A 19,178-nucleotide genomic window follows, 5' to 3' on the forward strand; every position below is an offset into this window, starting at 1 on the left:
GTAGCTGAACAAAATTTTGGAGGATTATTAAATAGCAGCTTAGCCTCAAATTCAGTGATGGGGAGATTGATTATTCTGAAAGTTATGAGGGCAACCTCCAACAAGAACAGACTGCTCAGGTAGTGAGAGTGAATGATGCTCCTGGTAGTTTTCCCACAGGGTCCATGTTCTAACTCAGCTCCAGGGTCAGCATTAGGGATGTGAATCGTTTTTTGACGATTTAAAATATCATCCGATATATTTTAAATTGTCAAAAATCGTTAGAGCCGCGATACAATAACAATTCCCCCAATTTATCGTCATAAAATCGTAAATTGGGGGAAGGGGGAGGGGAAGGGGGAGGGCGGGAAAACCGGCACACTAAAACAACCCTAAAACTCACCCCGACCCTTTAAAATAAATCCCCCACCCTCCAGAAACCCCTCCAAAATGCCTTAAATTACCTGGGGTCCAGAGGAAGGGTCCCTGTGTGATCTTTTACTCTCGGACCTCCGTGCGTTGTAGAAAATGGCGCCGGCGCTACCTTTGACCTGTCAGGTCAAAGGTAGCGCCGGCGCCATTTTGTTTTTTTGTCCCCCGACGTCAAGAGCGTAGGAGATCACTCCTAGACCCCCGCTGGACCCCCAGGGACTTTTGGCCAGCTTGGGGGGGGCCTCCTGACCCCCACAAGACTTGCCAAAAGTCCAGCGGGGGTCCGGAACGATCTCCTACCGTGAATCGTTTTTCTGTACGGAAAATGGCACCGGCCATACGCCATATGGCCGGCGCCATTTTCCTAACGGAAAAACGATTCGACTGCAGGAGGTCGTTCCGGACCCCCGCTGGACTTTTGGCAAGTCTTGTGGGGGTCAGGAGGCCCCCCAAAGCTGGCCAAAAGTCCCTGGGGGTCCAGCGGGGGTCCGGAACGACCTCCTGCAGTCGAATTGTTTTTCCGTTAGGAAAATGGCGCCGGCCATATGGCGTATGGCCGGTGCCATTTGTGATCTGGAGGCACTTTAATGTTAAGGAGGACTAATATTTTGCTGAGTATTAAATGCAGGAAAGATTTCAGTCAAAGAAGGCAAGTGGGGCATCTGGCAAATACTGGTATGCAGCATCACATGCAGGTACAACACCCACTGAAATTGGCAAGCCTGGAGACACTTTCTAACACTCCAAGTAAAAGCCATAAGAAAGGGATTGAAAAGGGATTGAAAAGGGAAAAAACCTTTCTCCAAGCTAGTCCCACGATCCCTTTCTCTAGTCAGGTGGCAGGCCATCACTCCCTATACATGCTTCCAAAGCAGAAATCCACCATAGAAGAACCAGGGTGGTGTTCCTTAGCACTGTCCTGAGACAAGAGAAAGGCAGCATCTAAAATAACAACAAGGAGCATCAGGGGAATGATTGCCCTTGATCACCAGCCACTGCATGCAATACAAACTATGAACTTTAAGCATCTGCTGCATGTGTTAGCCACCAATAACAAAGTACCCTCCAGGACAAAATTTATGAGAAAGTTCATCATCGCCTTGTATAACTAGTGATGTAGTGATATCAAGTGCATCTGGCTAAGGCAGAGGAGCATAGTGTGTATTTCACCAGTGATATCTGGACCAATATGAATGCTATACATGCTTACTTAAGAATATAAGAACATAGGATTTGCTATACTGGATCATACCAAAGATCAATCAAGTCCAGTACCCTGTTGCAAACAGTGGCTAATCCAAGCCACTAGTACCTGGCAGGATCCTAAAAGGTAAATATATTCTATGTTGCTGATCCCAGGGATAAGAGTGAATTTCCCCGAGTGCAACTTAATAATGGTTTATGGACTTTTATTCAAGGAACTTGTTCAAACCTTTTTTACACCCAGCTACACTGTCAGCTTTCACCGTGACCTTTGGCAAGACATTCCAAAGTTTATGCGTTGAGTACAGACATATTTCTCCTATTTGTTTTAAATGTACTACTTAGTAACTTCATTGCATGTCCCCTAGTCTCTGTACCTTTTTGAAAGAGTAAACAACCAATTTCATTTACCCATTCCATTGTACTCATTATTTTATAGACCTCTATCATAACTTCCTCTCCAAGCAGAAGAGCCCTAAACTCTTTAGCCTTTCCTCATAGGAAAATTGCTCCATCTCTTTTATTATTCTGATTGCCTTTCTCTGTATCTTTTCTAATTCTGCTATATATTTTTTGTGAAATTGTGACCTGAATTGCATGCAATACTCAAGATCTGGATGCACCATGGAGTGATGCACTGTCAATATGATATTCTCTATTTTATTCTCTGTTCCTTCCCAAATAATTCCTAGCATTCTATTAGCTTTCTTGGATACTGCCAGACAATGATCAGAGGATTTCAACATATTATCCATATTTTCCTGAGTGATGACTCCTAATGTGGAACCTTGCATTGTGAAGCTATAGTTTAGATTGTTCTTTCCTATGTGTATCACTTTGCACTTATCCACAATGAATGCCATCTGCTATTTGCATGCCCAGATCCTCTTGCAATTTTTTACAATCTTCTAGTGAATAGATGACACAATGTTGTGACCTGGCTGAGGCATTAGCTAGCAGTAGCTTTAGCAGGGAATGGGCATCAGAGTGCATATGGGCATAGTTAATGATAACCCCAATACCTTGCGCAATATTCAGTGAGCCATAACAAAGATACTGGAGTTTTGGCAGCTAAAGCAGAGAGGCAGGATTGTTCAGGCGGGTTTCTTTTTATCAGACTATGGTACAAATATGGTAAAGGCAATAGAAGATGGAAGCTTTCAGGTTATCTTTTGCTTTTCATGCTTGATGTACCTGTGGCAGTGAGGGATACCCAGGGGCTGGGCCCAAGGATTACAGGAATACATTTATGAAGGACCTGATAAAGACATTGAAGGAAAAAAAAACCCAGGGCATTTTTAATGATGTACAATTGTGAGGCAGTTTCTCCATGAGAAGCAGGATGAATTTGTGATGCTTCAGCACGTCATAGTGTGGCCATAGAGTGTGGGCCTTTAGCTGGCAGAGTTCTGTGACTGTAGTGAGCACCATGGCAATGATGCAAATGGTGGGCTGAAGGTCTTTATTCAGATGATCTCATGTGATTATCACATGAGAAAAATTATCTGCTGTGGTATTGGGGTGACCAGTGCCTCAATGAGACTAATAGTAGGATTTCTGATGAGGAAAGCAAGTGTTTTGGCTATGGTGTGGGAATCTGCCTCTGAACCAATGGCCACAGTACTCAACAGAGTAATAACCCCATGTCTGTACCATTGGTGTCTAAACTGAGGACTAGGATCCCTCCAGGATCTCCATGAATGTGACCCTGAGATAGCCCGTGATGGGGAGCTATGCCAAGGAGCACTGCAAGAGCTTAGCACAGGTCCACCATCAGCAAAATCATCCAGAGCATTCCCAAATGGGATCCCGAGGTAGCTCGGGATGGTGATCTATGCTGCTTCACACTGCTAGCATTTCATGCCAGCTCCTCATCAGTGACGTCGTCTTGAGACCTCGAATGAATGGGACTTCACTGAATGGTGATTTGAGATAAGGATCTGTGTCGTGGCAAGTACAGAGCCCTGGGGCAGGGCTAGTACCCAGATCCCAATAGGTGTTAAGAGTCTGAGTCATATCAGCCATGTGGAGCAGAAATCCCCATTCTTCAGTGTAGCGAGTTCCACGTTGGGTTGTGGGGCAGACTCCTTGGTGTCAGCCAAATGTACAGCATGAGTGCAGCAGCCAGCATGAGGGCCTTACTCTGGTAACAACTTTTCCTTGTCATTTTCCTCCATGGCCCTTGGTCTTTGCGGCCAATTGATTTGTTTCCATGTTCAACACTGCCTGTGCATCCCCTTTACTCTCAGACCTACCGCATGCAAGCTTGGGTTCATGTAGTGAAAGCACGGATGCCCTATCTTTTACCCATTGGCTTCCAGCTCCCTGGTGGTCAGAAACACCAATGTACAAGTAGGTCGTAGAATTGGAACCTGAGAGTTCTGCCCCAGCATGCACAGAAAGGTTGGAAACTGCTAGCATTCCTGAAGTGATCTGTGTTGGGGGCCTGCTGAGCTGCAGTCAAGGGGTTAGACCAATGGGGCATTCATAGCAAGTGATGACTGACCACAGCAGAGAAAGCTGCAAAGCAATGAGCCTCTGACCCTCTGCACCACTCTAGCTGAATAGGAATTTAAAACCAATTAATAAAAGGGTTTTTTTGCTCAATATCCCTAGGGTATTACAGGAGACAATTTCAATGTCTTTTTTATTTTAGATTTTTATATTCCACATTTCACACTGCAGATTACATTCAGGTACTGTAGATATTTCCCTATCCCCAGAGGGCATACAATCTAACAGAGTCATTTATCAACTCGCGTTCTGGAGTTTTCACGTGTGAAAAATGCCTTAATGCATGCGAAAAGCATCATAACTCATGGTACAATGCAAATTTTTAAAAGGGGAGGGATTGAGGAGGAGTCAGGGGCGGGGTTTTGTAAAAGTGGGCTGGCTTTAATGCCAACAATAACTACACCTTTTTCAATAGTGTTAAGCTGTGTGATATCATGCGTTATGGGCATAACACAATTTGTGATGTTTTCACAAATTCTGTTTTTGGCATTTTTAGGCTGGGGAAGGGCCTGAGATGTGGGAGGAGAGTGAGGGGAAAGGCCTGAGATGTGAGAGGGGAGGGGAGAGGGGAGAGGGGAGGGGAGAGGAGGAGGAGAGGTGGGGAGAGAGAACCTCTGGGGGGGGGACCCTGGTAAGCAGCTATTTATGCTACTATAGGAAGCCCACCTAGTAACTCGAGGTGAGGTTTAGGTAGTAGTATAGGGGTTAGGGGCCAATTTCACATGCAGAGTGAGACGTACGAACAGAACAGTACACCTGTGAAGATTTGATGTCCTTTGGAGTGAGGAAACTCACACAACGATGAGATTTGTACAATGTTCTCTCAATCTAGCTTGATGTTAACTTCTCTCTCTCTCTCTCTCTGTCAGTGGTGAAATGAGCACTTTGCAGGTAGGAAAATGAAATTATGTAGGTATTACCTTTGCAGTAATACCTATGCAAAGCACTAAGATAATGCACATTTTGATAAATAGGCTAGTACCGTAAAACACACCCCTTTTCCTATCAGTTAGTTATTTACTCTTTCGGATAATGGAAAGACTAGGGGGCACTCCTTGAAGTTAGCATGTGGCACATTTAAAACTAATCGAATAAAGTTCTTTTTCACTCAATGCACAATTAAGCTCTGGAATTGGTTGCCAGAGAATATGGTTAGTGCATTTAGTGTAGCTGTGTTTAAAAAAGGATTGGATACGTTCTTGGAGGAGAAGTCCATTACCTGCTATTAATTAAGTTGACTTAGAAAATAGCCACTGCTATTACTAGCAACAGTAGCATGGAATAGACTTAGTTTTTGGGTACTTGCCAGGTTCTTATGGCCTAGATTGACCACTGTTGGAAACAGGATGATGGGCTTGATGGACCCTTGTTCTGACCCAGTATGGCATATTCTTATGTTCGATATTTTGATAAATCTAGGCCTAGGTTTGTACCTGAGGAAATGGAGAGTAAAGTGACTTGCCCAAGGTCACAAGGAGCAACAGTGGGACATGAAACCTGGTCTCTGGTTCCTAGCCCACTGCTTTAACCACTAGGATACTCCTCCACTCTGATGTCCGTGGGGGATGGGGTGCTCCTGCAGCACTACTCGCTCTGCGGTATATCCCATCACTGTCCCCTTCTCCCTTTTTTTTTTTTAATAATTACCAGCCAGCCAATAAGGCAAGTCCTTTTCCCCTCCTATACACTTCCTGTTGGGCCTGTAATTTAATTATTATTATTATTATTATTATTATTATTCTTTTGTAGACATGCTCCAGGTAAGGTTTGAACTCCCAACCTCAGTCTATCTCACATTAATGGTTGCTATAGGATTACTGCAAACAAATTAAAGTTGAAAATTAAGTTGGAAATCTCTTTGGTAGCATGACTCCAAGATAGTTATTTTTTGGATACAAAATGTGTGTTTTTTAACATTTCATTAATAGATAATTTTTCAGGATTGAATAAAAGTAAATTTATATTGAATATAAGGAGGATATTAGGACTGAATCAGTGAATGAAAGAGATTTGCGTGCTTTCCACTGATCTGCTTGGGGCCCATTGGATGGCAAGGGATATTGGATGGACATAAGATTATCTTTTGACACTGTTTACTTAAGATTAAGTTCTGAGTTGGAGATTAAAAATACGAATTTAGTGAATAAAGTAGAAAAGATTTATGCTGTAGAAGTACTCTACTGGAGCCTCCTATTAAACGGCTGCATCTCAGCCCTACCAATTCCCGTTTTTTTTTTTTTTTTTAATCTTAGGTGGTCCACAGCACAGCCCACTGGCAATAGGAAGCCTTAGACCCCCAAGTACATGGGCCTGCTTGTTAATTACCATGCTAATTGGGAAGAAGGCTGCCTCTGTGGTGAAGAAGCGACAGCACAGGGCCAAGGAGGAAGAGAACAGGTCATGAGCTGGGATTTAACTACTCCACTTCTTTTGCCCCTTTATACACATTGTTAAACAGTCCCTCCTGTCCAATAGAGAGGCCCAGCATAGGTCATTTTCCTGCAATGTCAGTATGACCAGCGGCAGGCAAATAGAGAGTGGCCATGTCATCCCGCCACAATGACGAGGGACCCACTTCGTCAATCCACCCCACCTTCCTGCTGCACCAGATGCTTCGAAGACGGCACCATCACAAGGGGCAGGAAAAGGTGGCTGCTGATTTATCACCCAAGGTGTTTATTGGGCCATGGATGACAGGGGAGGGAGGGTAATGGCTGACCAGCTGGGTGCCTCAGGTGCCTGTTATTAGCGGCACCCATGCAGCCATTCTGGGGGGGGCAGCTGATTTCTTTGCTGGTATTCGTTGATTCTGTATGGGGTGTGCTGCCTCTGTATCCTGAAACCTCTATTCTCTGTTTCTATTCCTACTATTCTAATCTTTAAATAAATAAAAGCAAGAAAACCCTGATCTACTACTCTGCCACTGTATCTTCTGGCTCATTATAGCGTTCACTTTAGTTTCTGGATCGAAGACTTGTTGTAATTTCTATGTTCTAACTAATTATTAAAATAAAGGATAATTAATTTTTTCCCTTATTCTAATTTATCACTGAAAGAACATATCATATTTTTTTCTTTTTCTTATCAATTTATTATTAAAATTTTACTGAGCTATTAGTCTTTCAAGGCTATCTGGGACAATAGACTATTTCATAATTTGCTAGCAATTCGCAGAGCCTTCATTAGCTCAGGGAATGAGTAATCAAGTGACCTCAGTGTTTTAATAACACTCTCTTATCACACTCTCATCTCCCTTACAAGGCTGATTATTACTTGCTTGTGAATCAGCTCTTATTAATGTTCTCCTTATCCCTTACATGGTAAATACCTTATAGTTCAGTATAACTTGGTAAATTTAGTTTTCTCACACTCTCTCATTCATTCAAATGTGTCAGTTATGTTTGTTTCAAAAAACAAGCTATTTTAAATCATTTTCTGTCTCCTAAATTAATTAGATGGGCTGACAGGTAGTCTGCTCTTTGTCTTTTCTCAGGCTATTCTGATACAATTCTAAACTGTAACTCTCATATAGAAATGGTACAATATCATTGCTGGTGACATGTCTCTTGGAACTCTTTTTCTGGTGACCCCTAAAGTCTGTATTATAAAATGTCATTTCAGTAACTTTAACCCTTTATCCAGCAAATTAGGGAGTATATGAATAATTTTGATGGGCCTATCTCTTCTTCATTGTTTTTTGTATAGCTAATTGAACTGACCACTTTACTTTCTTTGGGGTATCCCATTGCTGGGCAGATTGCATCCAAGCCATCTTTGTTTCCTTAGTTACTGCTTCCCCGCTTAGGATTCCAAGCTGTTTGTGATATTGCCTGGCACTGCTCTAATATCAGGCCTGTTGAGGAAAATCTGGACTTGACTATGTAAGATTGTGCTGTCTGGAGCTAGCTTTTACAATAATCTCTAAATTTTCAAAATTATTTCAGTCAGACTTCATTAACTACTAAATTCATAGTTGCCACATGACATCCTCATTTATTTGTCACTTAAAATTTGCCATTTAGTAGAAAAATCCATCCCTTTCTATTGACATTAGGGATTTACATTCAGGAGAAATGAAATAATAAATGAATTAGCTGCCTACATCAAAATGGCATGCTCCATTAATTAACTCTGGCGTAAGGACCACAGTGGACAGCATCAGTTGGTAAAGAACAGATGAAGAAAGAAGACACTGAAGAGGAGCTGCATAGCCTGGGTTCTGGGCCTGGGCATAATCCTTAAGCATCAGTACCCAGCCTCTATGTTGGGCTCCTTCATCGAGCCTGGACCCAGCCTCTGAGCAAGGCCTGGTTCCAGGCTGAGGCCCTACTGTTGGGAACCAGCATCAAAGTAAGGCCACAGCATGAGGCCTGGGCCTGGGCCCTGACCTAGGATGAGGTTCAGGCATTGGGTCCAGGCCTCAAAGTCTTAGTCTTCCGTAAGGGCCTAAGCTGAGGTCACGGTGACCTACCAGAGCCTAAGCCTATGCAAGACCGAGGCATCTGGACCAGCTGGCCCCAACTCCTAGGTCTTGCATATTCTTAGGCAGCTGTAAGTTGCTCTGACCTTGGCCTAGGCTTCATGCAAGGCCCCAGCTTGGGCCAGAGCTAGACCTCGTCTGTGAATTCCCCCCAGTCCGTGTAAGTGTGTGCCATGGAGGATCCTAGCCCCAGCATTTTTCTGGGTGGGAGGGATAGGTGGGTGGCACAGGGGACATATGAGGCTCTGGGAGAACCTGTTTCTTTTCTTTTTTTCCATTTTTTTTAAATAGTCATTCCTTTTTTTTTAACTAAAGAAATGAAACAAACTTTACACTAAACAAAATTTGTGGGAAAAATGTTCCCCCAAAAACAAAACAAAAAAACAAATCAAAATCTTTCACCTTTCCCACCCCTCCCCTATTAGACATCCATATTACATTTTCTGACAACTTCTAGCTCCAATCTTTCTCACTTGCTCTCATGTTCCCATTGCTTTATTTAAATTATTCTACTGGTTCTTGTGCACTTTAAACACTTTATAAGGACTTAAGGAACATCACTGTTAGCTTTTTCTAATTCCAAAAACTAGCTTTTGGTGTTGGGTTCATCTTCTTGGGACCCTATTAGTAGCCTTGGTATTAGATTTTATACAATTCAGATTAATTGTAACTTTTTAAAACCTATTTGCATTGATGTCACTTGGGTTTACTCAGAGTTTTCAAAGCTTACAGGGTCCTTGCTCTATGCTTCCGATTTGAAATTGGAGGTTAGTTTATTTTTTTAACTTTTACTTATCTTTATTTTTAACTTTATTTTAATTTCCTATAGGGCCACAGTCCTGGAAGTGATATCACTTCCGGTCCTGGACTTCCTCTGTTTTCAGCTCCAGAGATTTTCCCAAACTCCCTGGAGCAATGGCCAAACACTTCTGTCTCAGACCATGGTGGCAGGATCTCCCCTCTGATACAGCTTCTAATGGGAGGCAGCATCAGCAATAGGACTCACTCACTTCTCCCCATCTTTCCTCAAATTGTGGCAGCATGCGCCTTTCATCACTACCAATGTGATTGGCCAGATCAATGGCAGCAACTGTCTCTCACTAGCTTATTTCTCTTCCCACCTGAAAAAGGAGGCTATTTATTTGTTTATTTATTATTTTTTATATACCGACATTTGATCTAAGATATCACATCGGTTTACATTCAGGTACTGTAGGTATTTCCATATCCCCAGAGGGCTTACAATCTAAGTTTTGTACCTGAGGCAATGGAGGGTAAAGTGACTTGATCAAGGTCACAAGGAATGACAGTGGGACTCAAACCCTGGTCTCCTGGTTTGAAGCCCACTGCACTAACCACTAGGCTAGGCTAGATGGTGTCATTTGGTTATCAACTTTGGGGTAGAGAAAGGAGAGTTGACCTGATTTCACAAAGCTGCGACAGAAATCATGCAGCCCTGCTGCTTCTTCTTTCAGTCTTATTTTGCAGCACAATGCTTCCTCTCTTCTGCTGGCCGCTAGGGATGTGCATTCATTGAAAAGGAAACTGCAAAGTGCAATGAATAAAGCTATTTTGTTTCATTTTAAACTAATGATTCAGGCCTAGGTCTAGGCACGAAGCCAGGGTCTCACCTAGGGCATAGGCTGAGGCCCAAAGCAGATACTGTGGCCTAGACCTGAGTGCAACACTGGGGTCTCGGTGGAGGCACAGGCCAACACCGGAGCCAATGCCGAGATCCCTAAAAATTAAACAAAAAAAAAAAAAACCTATCTAATCTGTCGGGTATCCAATGAAGTCCAGGTCCCGATGCCAGAACATAGGCCCACACTCAGACTCGATGCTGAGATCTGACCTGAAGGCTGGCCAGAGCCCAGATCATGGCCCGATGCCACGGCCCGTCCCAGAAGCCAGGTCCCGATGCCAAAGCCTTGGTCCGGACCCAGGCCTTATGCTGCAGCATGGCCTGGAGGCCAGGTACCAGCACTGGGGTTTTGGCCCAGGCCCTGACATCAAGACCTCAGCATAGGCCCAGTCCCAGACCTTGGCCCAATGCCACGACCCTACCCGAAGGCCAAATCCTGAGGCCGGGGGCCTCGGCCTGGAGGCCAGGTCCTGATGCCTGGGCCTCAGCCCAGGGTCAAGTCCACACCTCGGAGCCCAGGTCTTGGAGCCTTTTCATCCTTTTCCTTCTTTAGCACTTGCAAGCCAAATGATGCCATCTGATGGAGTTGTGCCAGAGTTAATTACCGTCCTCTGGAGTGAATGTGCCGTAACCACCCCAGACGGCGTCATTTGGCTTGCAAGTGCTAAAAAAAGAAAAGGATAAAGAAGTTGCTCCAAAGCCAGGCTCCAAAACCTGGTCCTGACCCTGGGCTTTGACGCAGGCATTGGGCTTGGATCCGTGCCTAGGCCCTGGCATCGGAACCTAGATTCCGGGTTGGATTGCAGCGTTGGGCCTGGGACCGGGCTGAACCCCTAGTATCAGGACCCAGGCTCTGGGTCAGGTCGCAGCTTCAGGCCTGGACCCTGGCCAATGTTCCTGGAGGTCAGGACCTGACCTCCAGGTCAGTTTGAAGGCAAAGCCAGTGGATCCCCACCAGACCATTTAAGTGGGGGCTGGGGGGATCCTGGCTCTAGCATTTTTTCGGGCTGGCAGGCAGGAGGCCCTGTGAGAACTCACTTTTGTTTTTTGGTCTTTTTTTTTTTGTTTGGTTTTTTAAATTGTTGGATTTGTTTTTTTTCTCACAAATGAAATCAAATCAAACATTCTACAATACAAAATTTGTGGAAAAAAATTCCTCCTGAATATAAACAAAAATGAAAATGATTTTTTCTCTCCTGCACATTCCTACTGGCCACCAGAGCTGCCCTGCTCCACACAGCACAGAGGTAAATTTAAAACTTCTTTTTGTACTCTGGGGTCCCTTAGTACACAATACTCACCCTAGCTTCTTTCTGGCTTTTGCTGTCACCTTATTCACCAGTTTGGCTACCTTAAGATCATCAAATATTATCACCCCCGGATCTTACTCTTTTATTGTACTGTATTACTTACTACTGCTTTATTACTTATTACTGTTTTTATATTGACTAGTTTATTAGCTGAATACCCTTCATTGAACTAGAAGTTCAAGAATAAGTTTACAAATATTATGAGGGTTCAAAAGAAAAATTTAAAGGTTAAACTTTAATATAGGACTCTAATATTTGAAGGGAGCATCTAGAATGATAATATAATAGAAGTTCTTCAGGATATATCATTGGATTCTTTTGTATAATAATAATAGTGTTATCTCTTTAGTTCAATTAGAAAGCAGACAATATTTCTTCTGTTAGCATGCACCATGCATATTCTTTTTATAGACATATTAATCTTTCTTTTGTACTGTTTCTGCTTGCATATTTCATAGCATCAAAATGTGTTTAAATTCAGTTCAACAACTTCACTGCATAAAATACATATTTGTGCCAATTAAAGAACAAACATCACTAACATAGCAATCAGATGAATTTAATCGGTAGTATAGGCTTCTAATTTTGCTTTGTTTTCCCAGTCTTTTCTCTTAGGTTGCAAATGAAGCATTTACAATGTTTTTTTATCATAGTTACATTCAAGCCCATAGCAAGTTAAATATATTTTGATTCTAGATATTCCTTTCGTTTTCTCTATTTTTATAACTGAAGGAGTTTTTTGGTAGATTCAATGTTTTTGGTGTCTGTTGTATCCATCTCACTATCAATTAATGTGCCTCAGGATACTTTCTTGAATCCTTTTCTGTCTCTACACTTCTTCCCTTGGCATTCTTATCGTCTTCAATGACTTTCAATGTGTCACCTTTGGCTGATGAATGAATCCCAGGTCTACCTTTCTACAGGAGAAATTTCACCATGAATCCAGTCACAAATCTCAGTCTGCTTGTCTAACATTAATCTCCAGGTGTCCCACCACCTTAAACTTAACTTGTCTAAGACAGAACATCTTATGTTTCCCACCCAAACCCACTCTCTCTCTCTCCACCTTTCTCTATTTCTGTGAATAACGCAGTCATCCTCTTGGTCCCCTCAGTCCCCTCATCCCGTAACCTTAGAGCTATCTTTGACTCCTGTCTTTCTCTACTTGTAAATTTGTTTTCTATATTACCAAAATCAATCCCTTCCTTTCTGAACACACTAGCAAACTCTAATCTACACTATCCATACTCTTACCATTATGTTTTAGACTACTCAAAACTGTTTTTTGCAGGTCTCCCACTGAACCAACCATATTCAAAATTCAGCTATGTGACTTACCTTCCACTAATGTTGCAAAACCCATATAACCAATATAACCTCCCAGGTCATCACATTGGCATCATATCCAGTCTTGTATACTATTCCAAGCTTCTCTTTCTTGCAATACCTACAAATGCATTCATTTTGCAGCTCCTCATTACCTTTACTCCCTTGACTCTCCCTACAATCCTTCTAGTTTAAGTTTCTTTATCAGACAAGTCACTATTACGGTTATCTACTCCTTTTTCCTCCATCATCAACTCCAGTTTCTATGGTTTCTACTATGCACCTGAAATAGACTTCCTTAGTCATGTGTCATGCTCCCTCTCTAGTCTAATTAAAATGCAGCCTAAAAACCTAATTTATGAGCTATATTTAAATCTTAACCACTGGTTCTCCTGATCATACATTTGTTGGTTTTAACTATTTTCCATAATAAATGAAACTCAAGTTTCATATTTGTCCTGTTTGTCTGTCTTGAGTATATATATTTTGCATAGCAGAGACTGTTTCTTATATGTTTTTGTGCAGCGTTATGTATATCTAGTAGTCCTACAGAAATGATTATTATTAGTAGTAGTAAGCATTGACATTGACTGAACAACTGTGGTTGGGATGCTGAGTAGCTTTCATATACTGGAAGAAACTTTAGGAGCAGGGAAAAAATAAGTCAAGCTTCCAAATTCAAGGAAAACATATTAACATGTTGAAACAAAAAAATCCAGCATTAAACTGCTGAATTAGAACTCATTAAGAAGCTGGATACCATCACCCTAGGCCTGAATTGGGACAATGTTTTAAGGCCTATTGCAGATGCAAATTGATTTAACTGTGTCCAGATTTTCATATCAGTGATTTCTTTAATGCATTATAGATGTTAATTGTCTTAATCATACTCTGTCTTTCATTCCTTAATGTCCTCTCTGTATTCTCCCACCCCACACTATCTAATCTATCTTCATGTAAATGGAACCCCATCTTGGGACACATAAAATATAAATTAGTACTTCTAAGGGGGGGCCCAATATTCAAAGTGTGGTCAGTGTGAGTCAGATAAGCAGGACTTATGTGACTAAGTGACGGCTGCTGAATATGTGCCTATGGCAGCGGCCGTCACTTAGCCATGTAAGTCCCTTACACGGCTAAAAGTTATACGCACAAAACAATAGGCGTGTACTGGGCAGATTGGGGGCAGAGCAAATTTAGCCATATTACTTTTACTAGAATTAGCCCTATACATATATGTGTAAGTTTAGACATCCCACAAGAGTCTAAACTTAACAGATTAGACTTATCCGTCTAAATTTATACATATATATATATATATATATATATATATATATATATATATATATATATATATATATATATATATATGCACACACAACCAAGCACATACTCAGTGGTTTCACTGAGCTGCTGAATATATATCGAAACTTAGCTGTATTAGTTCAAACCAGATAAATTATTTACATGGCCAGCTTAGAATATCTACACCGGGGTATCTAAATCTTTTATTGCTGACTGGGCTCTTATGTGGTCAAACAGCTGGTATAGTATAATGGGTTCACGGTAATTTCTTACTCTAGAGAGGGAGATTTTCCCCTCTATGACAGCACAAATGAATTCCTTAAGTGATTGGTTTCTTCTCATGAATACCAATTAACTGGCCACATTCACTTCAATTGAACCCAAACCCTGGGATTATGATCAATCCAAGTCTATTGGTGGTTCCAATTTTGCAGATTTATTAAAACACAAAACTTAGGGTATTTCAACAAAATTCATGCAATAGGCTCCACATCAAAAGTTCATAGATAATTGCTGCTCTTCACTTTAAAAATACATCAGGCAATCTAGTATAGTTCATTCTCTAGTAGATGCAATGCTTACTTTTCTTCTAGATTTGAGTTAAACACCGAGACTGTCAGAAAACCAGATTGCTTCTTCCTTTGTTCCCATTATCCTCTTAGGAATTCTTCATAAGAATAGCATAGACTTCTCCCACCAAAGTAAATCTTTAGTCTGCTGCTGCTCCTGCAGTTAGCTCCTGCAGTTACTAGGGGTATGCACATTTTATTTTTCATCATGTTTCTTTCTTCTTTGGGGGGTTAGTAGAATTATTATTGCTTTTTGTTCACTTCATTTTGTTTCATTTTATTGCACACATTAACAATGTTTCATCTATATAAATACATAAAATCAATTTTATGCATTTTGGTATGAGGTTGCATTCATAAAATTGTATGCTTATAAAGTAATGCAACAAAGCAAAATGAATGCACAGCTCTAGAAATTACTGCACACTCCACTCTGGAAAATCCTTAGCAATACAAGATAGACAAAAATCCATATCACTACAGGTCTCAATATTTATTTTCACCAGAGCCGTAGCCTTTGGCCAATGTGGCCATGGCCATAGGCACCATCCACTAGAGGCACTATTGTGTGGGAAGCATTGGCCTCCTCCCTCCTCTTGTACCAGCAATAAGAAGCACAGCAGCCTACAGGGCTGCAAAAATCTTCAGCATCCTCCTCCATTTTCTCACCTCGGCAGTGAAGATCCGTGCGGCCCCATCCTCCTCCTTCCTCTCCCTGCACCAGCAATAGAAAGCATTAGAGCAGACTGGTCCTACATGGTTGCGAAAAGCATCGATCTCCGTCGCTCTCTCCCAGCCCTGGCAGTGAAGATATCTCATCCCATAGGTCCTCAAAAAGCATCGATTTCCTTCTCCCTCTCCCAGCTTTGGCAAAGAGAAGCAGTTCAGCCCACACCCCGCGGGGCCTCATCGGCCTCTCTTCTTTCCACCCCCCCCCCCCCCCAGCTATGAGGAAAAGTGCAACCTGTAATATCGTAGGAAGCATTGTCCTTCCTTCCTCGCTCCCAGAGTGAGAAGTAGATTAGCCCAAGAAGCATTGACCTCATGCTCCAGCCTCCCTCCCCATACTTGGAAGTAGGAGCAGCAAACCTGGGGGCTAGAAGAAAGAGGAAGTCTGATGAGCCCTAATGCGGAGGAGGAAACTGCTGCTGCTGCTAACCCTTTGCTTCCAGAGGTGAAAATAAAGATCATATGTGTGTGTGTGTGTGTGTGTGTGTGTGTGTGTGTGTGTGTGTTGGATTGAGCATGTGAGAGAGAGCATATGAGCCTGTGTGTATGACTGAAAATGTGTGAGAGAGTGTATGAGCATGTGTGTGTGTATATGATTAAGCATGTGACAGCATATGAGTTTGTGTGTGTGAATACGCATGTGTGAGAGAGTATATGCTCAGTGTGTATGACTGAGCATGCGAGAGAGAACATATGAGCATGTGTATGATTGCGCATGTGAGAGAGGGTGAACATTTGTGTGTGTATGTGTGTGTGTGTGTGTGAGGGGATGTGTGTGCATGATTGAGCATGTTAGAGAGAGTGAACAAGCATGTGTGTATGAGCATGAGAGAAAGCAAATGAGTGAGTGGGTATTATTAAGCATGCAAAAGAGAGCAAATGAGTGTGTGTCTGTGTATATAATAGAGCATATGAGAGAGCGCAAATGAACATGTATGTATGACTGAGCATGTGAGAGAGAGCAAAGGAGCTTGTGTGTGTGCGTATGTATGGATGATCATGCACAAAATAACCCTCTCCCCTCACCCTGCTAATCCAAGACCATCTCAGGACATCTGGAAATCAAAATTTGCCAGGTATGGACAGCAGGAGATATATTTTATCCTTAGTTTTAATTAATGGGTGTTTGATGTATCAGCTGTTTTGAAATATTTTATTAACATTTAGAAAAGTTTCATATGAATTTTTAATTATTGCATGTTCTATTCATCAGTTTTTTTAAATATTATAATTTTTATTAGTATGGTTTTACTGTTAAGATTTATATTTCTTGATTTTGTTGTTTGATGATTTATGAGAAACAATGTTGTTTCTGTTTTTCCATAGCTTTACTGCATACAGAGTCTGTCTTTTTGCAGTTTCCAGTTCAGTTTTTGCTGAATGTATAGTCTCTTTATTCAATATTTAGTGAGGGTCTGTCTGTTTTTCTACATACGTGAACAAGGGGAGGTGCTCTGCTAACATGTAATTTCTGAGTAGGGATCCATAGCAGCCTGGCTTATTCTGTTTTCCTAATAGGAGGTGTATTTGTGTTTCAGGGCCTGGTGTAATTACATTGTTGTCTTTTCATGGGTAGGTTTTGAGTGCTGTTTTTACTGATTTGAGTGCTCTGAGGGCCAAGCCTACATCTAATAGGGGTGTGCATTCGGATTGACCGCATTAGTAAAACGCAACTCATATTTTTTTTTTACTTAAAAAATTGATTCGACATAAACGATCGGATTTCCCACATATCGAACATAGATATGTTCGATATGTGGGAAATCGCGATTGTTGAGCCAAAATAAAAATATAAACCCCCTCACCCTCCTTAATCCCCCCCCCCCCGACTTACCACAACTCCCTGGTGATGGAGAGAGGAGTGAGGACGCCATTTCTGCAATCCTTGGCGAGAAGCATGTGACGTCGGCGGCACGTCGAGTGACGCCGGCGTCACGTGATTCCCGGCTCGTTCGCGCCGGACGGCTCGTTCGGCCCAAAAAGAACTTTTGGCCAGCTTGGGGGGGCCTCCTGACCCCCCCAAGCTGGCCAAAAGTTCTTTTTGGGCCGAACGAGCCGTCCGGTGCGAACGAGCCGGGAATCACGTGGCGCCGCGTCACTCAGACGCGACGTCACGTGATTCCCGGCAAGTTCGCGCCGGACGGCTCGTTCGGCGCGAACAAGCCGGGAATCACGTGACGCCGACGTCACGTGATTCCCGGCAAGTTCGCGCCGGACGGCTCGTTCGGCCCAAAAAGAACTTTTGGCCAGCTTGAGGGGGTCAGGAGGCCCCCCCAAGCTGGCCAAAAGTTCTTTTTGGGCCGAACGAGCCGTCCGGCGCGAACTTGCCGGGAATCACGTGACGCCGCGTCACTCGACGTGCCACCGACGTCACATGCTTCTCGCCAAGGATTGCAGAAATGACGTCCTCACTCCTCGCTCGATCACCAGGGAGTTGTGGTAAGTCTGGGGGGGGGATTAAGGAGGGTGAGGGGGTTTAATTTTTTTTTTTGCACATATGTACATATACCCAACTCATTGGATTTTTTTTATGTCCATATTGGCCGCAAGTGGGACCCCCTTTCGGACATAAAAAATATGAACATAAAATTTTGCTCTGCACATCCCTAACATCTAACACAAGTTATCATAGGCTTAATACCATATAGGTTCCAAATACTTTTTTTTTTTGTTTTACTTTTTTTCCAGGGTTTTCTGGTTGGCACCACAGCAGTGCATGTAAATATAATATAAATGTTGTAGTAAGCTCATGGTATTGTATGTTGTGTTAAGGGTAAGGGCACACTCTTTCACTTAACCATAGGTGACAAATGGCCTGGCTACAGCTCTCATTTTCAGTATGTATCTCTGCTGACATAAGTACTTAATGTTCATGTTGAAGTGATATAGAACGGAGATAGCATGAGCACACAAAAATTAGTGTGTCTTTGCATGTAAATACAGGAATGTCATATGCAATGAGGTTTTAACACATGCTAGGTATATTTATTTATTTTGTTATATACTGTCACTCTGTATATAATTGTGGTGGCTGACAACATCATTCAAAAAATACATCATCATGATGATAGTAACTAAAAAAGTACATAATATAAATACATCAAATCATTGTATCTTAATAAAATAATCTAATATGTTGCATCTTGTTTATCACTGTTTCATTCTAGTTAATAAGCTGCTAGCCCACAGTTATTGTTTCTAATTGCTGCTATCATAAGCTGCCTTGAAGAGCCAAGTTTTAATATGCTCAGCTTCCATGCTACATACTGAGTACTTGCTAATGGCACACTATTTAAGAACATAAGAAGCACCATGCTGGGTCAGATCATGGCCCATGGAGCCCAGCATTCTGTTTCTGACAGTAGCCAGTTGCGGTCACAAGTACCCGGCAGATGCCCATTGCCCAATATTTGATCTATTTCATGTATCTTTCTCCCAGGGATAAGCGCTGGCTTTCCCAAGTCTACCTGGCTAATAACTGTTTATAGATGTTTCCTTCAGAAACTTGCCCACTCCTCTTTAGAACCCCACTGTATTAGTTGCCTTGACCATGTAATCCAGCAACAGATTTCATAGCTTGATTTTGCGCAGATTGAAAAAATATTTCCTCCCATTTTTTTTTTTAATCTGCAAGTTGCTAGTTTCATTTGTGTCCCCTAGTTGTAATGTTGCTTGAAAGGGTAAATAAG

The sequence above is a fragment of the Rhinatrema bivittatum genome, chromosome 6 (genome assembly GCF_901001135.1).
Source record: "Rhinatrema bivittatum chromosome 6, aRhiBiv1.1, whole genome shotgun sequence".
NCBI classification, from domain to species: Eukaryota; Metazoa; Chordata; class Amphibia; order Gymnophiona; family Rhinatrematidae; genus Rhinatrema; species Rhinatrema bivittatum.